Genomic DNA, 6,765 nt, shown 5'->3' with positions numbered 1-6,765 from the left:
CTGTCTCTACTGAAAATACAAAAATTAGCTGGGCTTGGTGGCACATGCCTGTAATCCCAGCTACTCAGGAGGCTGACGCAGGAGAATCACTTGAACCGGGGAAGTGGAGGTTGCAGCGAGCCAAGATTACATCACTGCACTCCAGCCCAGGTGACAGAGGGAATGTCTGTCTCAAAACAGTGGGAATCTGTCTCAAAAAAAAAAAAAAAAGCTTGAAGAAAAAAATGAATTGTTGGATGGTTGTGTACTGAACATGTACAGACATTTTTCCTTGTCATTATTCTCTAAACATTGTACTATAACAACTATCTACTTAGTATTTACACTGTATTGGGGTATTTCAAGTCATATAGAGATGAGTTTAAATATACAGGAGGATGTGCATAGATTATATGCAAATACTATAACATTTGATATCAGGAACCTGAGCATCCTCAGATTTTGGTATCTGCAGGGGTCCTGGAACCTACCCCTGGAGCCAATCCCCTGCAGATACTGAGGGACAACTGATTTATATTGAGGTGGATGGGGGGTGGGGAGAGAAGAAGGATGAATGATTAAATAAAAGCCTCAACCTTGATTTTTTTTTGACCAATCTTACATACTATCCAAAATCATTGTTAAGTTTTACCAGAACGTCAATTTTGCTAGAAGCAAAGTATAGCTATCAGCTATAACACAGCTAATATAGAAAATCATTCCTAGTATGGAAAATTATTCCTGGTATGGAAGCCTACTTGGGACACTAATTACATGTGGAAGGCTCCATGAGTTTACAGAATCTCAGCTAACAAACGCCCCTAGAGATGACACCAGAAATGAGTGTGGCTTGCTCATGAAAATTGGACAGCATGTTCCAAGCAGAGGGAAAAGCGTGGAGAAGAAAAATCATACTCTATCCACGTGCACAAAGTGCCAATTCGTTTTGTATTTCTAAAACACACATTTTTACCTTGGGGATCCACAAACAAGGATATGTAGGTATATGGCATTTGCTGTGCATGATAACAGCTTGAACTTCCATCAGGTTTTTTATGGGTCTATGAAATGGGTCAAGGGGACTTAGCTAAGAATGACTGTGGGTAAAACGCATGACAAGGAGGGATAGAGACAGGAGATGAATCTCTCAGGGTCCAAGAGACCAGGGTGAGACGTGCAGATTCCTTCCCGTGTATGATGGAAATGTTTTAGATGGTCTGATGGGGGAAGTTTAGAAGGACAGCCTGCTGAAATGGGGACGGCTGAAATGCAGAGCAAGGCAGAATACAGACAACAGTCCAAGGCATCTAAGGAGCAAAGCAGAAGCAGTGGGAATGGAACAGAGTGAATTAGAGACAGGTTAGGAGAGAAAATGAGCAACTTCCATGTTTATATTTGCTTGCATATGCATAAAATGTCACTAGAAGATTATCGATTAACTAACACTGGTTACCTGTGGATTAGTGAAATGGGTGACAGGTGAATGAGTATGAGAGGGAGTACTTTCACTCTAGAGTCATTCGTACCTTTTGAACCATGAGGATACTACCTATTCTAAAAATAAATTTTAAAAAAGACATGAAGGTTATCAGAATGAGATGCCTCTATGTAAAAACCTGCCCAGGTCCCCCTCCAAACCCCCTCTTATGTTTTAAGTTGCACTTTTGAATTCAGATCATTTTTATGTCAAAGGCTACCAGACTGTACGAATGACTGATCCTTGAGAAAGTCCGATCTTTCTGCTTACCGTGGTGGTAAATACATCAAGCTCAACTTATCATGTCGATGTAAATACTGGGTTATCTGGGTAAATTCAACCAACTTAACAATTAGGTGTCAAAACATCAGTATGAAGAATTAACTCCAGGAGCTCAATCTTTTAGATTTCATGGTAAATAACAGAGGCTCAGAGAAGACTCTATGATTTATTAAAACAAGAATAAATCACACGAATCACTGATGTGAAGGTCTGATTTTTGATCCACTCTGGTGAGTGTTATGCTAAGTTAGGCCCTTTGGCTAAAAATGACGTTATTCTATTGAAACTCCTGTTCAACCTAGATAGCATTTAAGGCAGGTACTCCAAATATAATTGACTTAAATTGAATGGCTTTATTAATTTCAAATTAGTAATGAGTGAATATAAATGCAAGAGTTTAAAAAAGTTTTGTAAAACTATGTAACATTGTTTTCCATTTGGCTAAGTTCATATGCACTAAATTTGCAATTCTTGTTCAAAATATTTAATGTAACCAATTAAACTTGTTCATCGAAAACATACTGTGTCCAGAGATCAGTTGTGCAATGTTTTCATTTATTTGGTTTTATGTTTTATAATCTGCCTTGTTCCACAAAGGATATGAGTCATCTTAAAAGAATATAATTCAATCAAATGGAAAAGTATAATTACATAAACATCAGAATCAAGAAAAACAAGGTAGAACAGAAGCTCAAGACCATAGGGAAAGACAGAATATTGATATTAGGTTATGAATTTTTACATGATTATTAAAATTCAGTTGCAAATTTGACTGTTCATTTCCTAGTTGCCAAGTTAGAAAGGGAAATATAACCAATGATTTGATTCTCATTTTGCATGATGAAAAGACCACACACACACACACACACACACACACACACACACACAAATTGTTCAGGGTAAGTAAAATTTTTCTTTGGCATTTAAAGTTAAAAGGAATTTCTTGCATGAGTCTTCAAACAGGAACTATAGAAAGAACCATGATCGTAACCACATTTCTAAAGTAACATAATAGTAATTTTCCTCCAACTGTATTAATAAAATCCCTCAGTGTGGGCATATGGAGGGGGTGTGTGTTAAGAATGCAAAACAAGGTACCAAAGTACAGATTCTGAAGACCTGGGTAGACTCCTGGTCCAACAGCTGGTATTGGAAGGGAATAGGTTGACATCATGGCTTTTGTTCAGCCAACCCCCCATAAACATCATTTCTCTCAATTAAGCTTCTGATCAAATTTAGCAACAGAAAATTCACATTCTCTGGCATGTGCAGAAACAAATGCATTTTGTATCACTGTTGAGGGGAGACCAGTAGACAACAATTACTCTTCATGTATTCCCTATATCTGAAATTCAAGGTCAAACAAATTTACTTCTGTATATTTTTTTCTGCAATCAACAATTTTGATTCCAGCACAAGTGAATTGAGTGGATCCTGTTGAATTTAAACAAACAAAAAATTATAGACTGGGATTTTAAAAACAATGGTAAATGGCATTTAGCAAGAAAGGAATAGAGGTTTCTAAAATACAGCCTTTAGGAAGATAGAGAAAGAAGAGGAAATCCAGGTCTTGGATTGCATTCTGGTGGTGCTTCTGGAGGCGGAGTGCTGGGGGATCAGGAGGTAGGACCCAAAAGAGAAACATCCAATCCCAGAGGCACTGTGCATTTGGATGCAGGACACACAAGAGAAAAATATCTCTTCGAATCTGAGATTAGAGCTTTTATTTGACTGTGATTCCAAGGCCAAAGTAATAACAGTTAAACTGAGCAGTTAAAGGCTTATCTCCTACGTGTAAAATGAACACATAAGTGCTTATAAGTAACAAGGTAAAGAGAGCTTACTGTAACCAAAGGGGAGGGCTTTTTTGAAAAGCTTAGTGTGCAAGGAAGAGTCAGGTAAATTAATTGCTCAATACCCTGAGTTACAAATTTAAGAAGTGTAAAATGTAATTATCTTCTTTACAGGAGAGAATTTAGGATTTGTTTTAATAAATCATAACAAATTAATTTTTTTCATAAGTTCTCTCTCACTGTTGGTTCCTGCAGTCTTGTTACCTTTTACAGAAAAGTTTTGTTTCCTTATCCATCTAGGAAGAAAATAAGTAGGCTGGAGAAGCAATAGTAATAAAGCATGGCCTACCATATTGTGTAAAAATAAGTCATTTGGGTAATATGAAGTGAAGATGGTAAAGATGCATTAAAATGTCAGAAAGAAAATCTGGGAGCGCACCCAGATAATATTGTTAAGCAGAGATCGAAAGAAGTTTACACTGACTCATGAAATTCATATGATGGAAAAAAAATGAAATCAAAACAGAAAATATCATAGTGTAAAAATAAAGCAAATAAAGTGTGATGCAGTTAACCTTGTTTTTTTGTTTTGTTTTGTTTTTTGTTTTCCAAAAAGATATAACATTTTAAAGCAGTTATCTTCCACTGTATCTTCCAAACCCTCATTTCACAATCCCCTGGCTGTCAAATTTGGAAACTGATGTGTTTCTATACTGAGGAGAAAAGAGTTTAAATTGTGCATCTATATCTTACATTTTGAATCATTTAAGAATCACAGACACTTCTAAATGTTTTATTTCTACTTTTGCCTGTAATAAAAGACATGATAATTAGATCAAACCAGAAAAACTCAACTCTAAAACAAGTTAATACATCACTTATTAACCAAATCATTGTTTCCTCTGGGGTAACTTAGAATTTTCTTTGAAACACGACTTTTACTTTTTAAATTGTGTTTGAGAGCACAGTTGAAGTAGGCATGATTACCAATGAGACTGGAAATTTTGCAAGCTTAGACACGAAATGAACTTAGGAGTTGGGGAGAATTACCTCATAACCTTAATGACACATTACAGAAAGACAGCATATGGTCCTAAAAATGTCAGAATTGAAATATAAATGTGTTAAAATAACTGAGTTTGCCTATTTATACGAAGAAGCAATTTTTGAAATCCAATTAAATTTCACCAGCCACAGAACAATTCTGTGATTCTAAATTGTGGTTTTTAGATGAAAGCTTGAAACACAGTTCATTCATTCAACAAATAACTAATGAGCACTTATTCTGCATAAGATGCAAAAGATTATAGGATTTAAAAGAGAGATTCAAGATTCTGTCCTTTTTGAGCTTATACTGAGTCACTTCTCCAAATTTCTATACCTAAGTGACTATAAAATTGGAGCTTACAGTGACGCATTTTTCAAAACTTTAAACCTTATTGCTGAATATAAAATAAAAAATGATAGCCTGGGAAGAGAGAATCTTGCCAAAAGCTCTGATGTATAAACTTTACACCTAGAGGGGAAAATCATTCACAGATAACCAGTTTCTAAGAAATACAGAGCATAACACCGCGTTGGAAGTTAGGCTGGGCACAAGGCTGCCTCTGCTGGCTGACCTGGTACATCCTTCCAGCAGAATCTCAACTCCCCACACCTGTATCAAAGTTGCCACTCTTAAAACACATCCCTTCACGTAAGCAGAGGCTCCTAAATACGCAGCACAACAATATCCCCCAGCCTCATCGATCTCCCGAATAATCTGACTTCTAGAAGGACCTTCTTTAAACTGGCCCTAACGTCTTGACGGTAAGGGTTTGCACCATCGGTTTTATATACCAACCAACTAGCTCTGAAATACACAAAAATCCACAGCGACTTCTACATGCCGCTAATATAACCCTTTGCCTGTCTACATGTTTTGGCTAGAAAGACGGGAAGAACGCATCTGCTAATCCAGCCGGAAAAACACAGTGACATATTTCCACCTGAGCTGCTGAAAATCCAACGGTCTTCTCCCCAAGTAAGCCCCATGCCAACCTGTCCTCCCCACTCCCGCACCACAGGGCGCGCACCCCCACAGCCCCCAGGGGGTTGGCGGGGAAGGGTCAAGCTCTCCTTCGCCCCCGCTCGGCCTCCCGAGCTCAAGCAGAGGTTTTCAGGTTCACAGGGGGCTGCGCCCAGCGCCATTAGCACACCTCCGAGCGCTCCACCGAGCCCCCCCGCGGGAGGCAAGTTTGGCTGGTCCTGGACCCTGCCCGCGGCCTCTCGGCGGCAGCATCAGCAGCGGGCGGCGGCGAGGGCTGGGCCCAGCCTCACCACCTACCTACAGGGCGGGGGCGCCGGCTCCTAGGGTCCGGGAGAAGGGGATCAGACGCATGCATTTCTGGCAGCGGTGGCCTCTGCTGCTGGGCGCCGGGGAGCGCATCCTCTCGGCGGGTGGAAGGAGGGGTCAGGGGAGGACCGTACGCCGAGGAGGAGCAAGGGGAGGAGGCGGGAGCTCCGAGGCGCGCGCCCGCGGGGCCCCGCGCCCGGATCGCGTGGGCGCAGGAGCCGCAGTCGGGGTGTCTTAGGCCTCTCCCCACGCGCGACGCCTCGCCAGCCACGCAGCTGCGCCCACCGTCAGGGCATCGGCAGCGACGGGCTCCTGAACCCGGCCGAAGGCGGGGAGCCGCGGGTGGCGCGATACTCTGCAGACGCCCGCCTCTAGCTCCGCCCGGCCCGTGGCGCGCGCTGCGCCCCACCGCGGTTGCGGGGGCCGGGGAGCTCGGCTACCGGGCTCCGCTGCTCGGGCTGCAATTGCGGCATCCTCCCCGCCCCCCGCGACCTCCGAGCTGGGAGGCTGGGCACTCCGGCTGCCCGCGGCTGCTGCAGCCTCCGCTGCCTCTAGCCGGGCGGCTCCGCCCCGGAGAGCTGCGCGCGCGGCCTCCGCAGGCCTCGGCCCTTTGTGGCGCCTCCCGAGTCCGGGCGCCTTGCTACCCCAGCGAACCGCCGCCTGGCAGTGGCACCTAGGAGGGTCCTCTTACCTCACCCCGGGCAGCATCCCCCTTAGAGCTGGCCCGCCTTAGCCCCTACTCTTCCTGGGAAGTAAGGCTTTGACAGCAGAGCAGTAGTTAGAGCGTCTGCCCAGCTTTAAAGCCCTTTGACTTTCCTTCCAGCTCGGGACCGATGACCACAATAAATTCATCCTTCTGCCCCTTCCGGCGTTGCATTTAGCAGAGGGGCCCACCATCT

At 42.9% G+C, this 6,765-nt stretch overlaps 1 protein-coding gene across 4 annotated transcripts in view; it reads right to left on the bottom strand.

The window, feature by feature from the left end:
* The window catches only part of NCOA7 (nuclear receptor coactivator 7), a 149,257-nt gene extending 142,905 nt beyond the window's left edge, over positions 1 to 6,352 (bottom strand). For 2 of the 4 annotated variants that reach the window (XM_023230600.2, XM_023230599.2), the window contains exon 1: positions 5,858 to 6,351. The gene's annotated coding sequence lies outside the window, so the exon portion shown is untranslated. Of the gene's footprint in view, positions 1 to 5,857 lie in introns of all 4 variants that reach the window. The other 2 variants (XM_023230601.2, XM_023230602.3) reach the window with 2 other exon arrangements.
* Positions 6,353 to 6,765: the final 413 nt, after the last annotated feature.

The sequence above is a fragment of the Piliocolobus tephrosceles genome, chromosome 5 (assembly GCF_002776525.5).
Source record: "Piliocolobus tephrosceles isolate RC106 chromosome 5, ASM277652v3, whole genome shotgun sequence".
In the NCBI taxonomy this organism is placed as follows: Eukaryota; Metazoa; Chordata; class Mammalia; order Primates; family Cercopithecidae; genus Piliocolobus; species Piliocolobus tephrosceles.
This window is presented reverse-complemented; position numbering and strand designations above follow the sequence as displayed.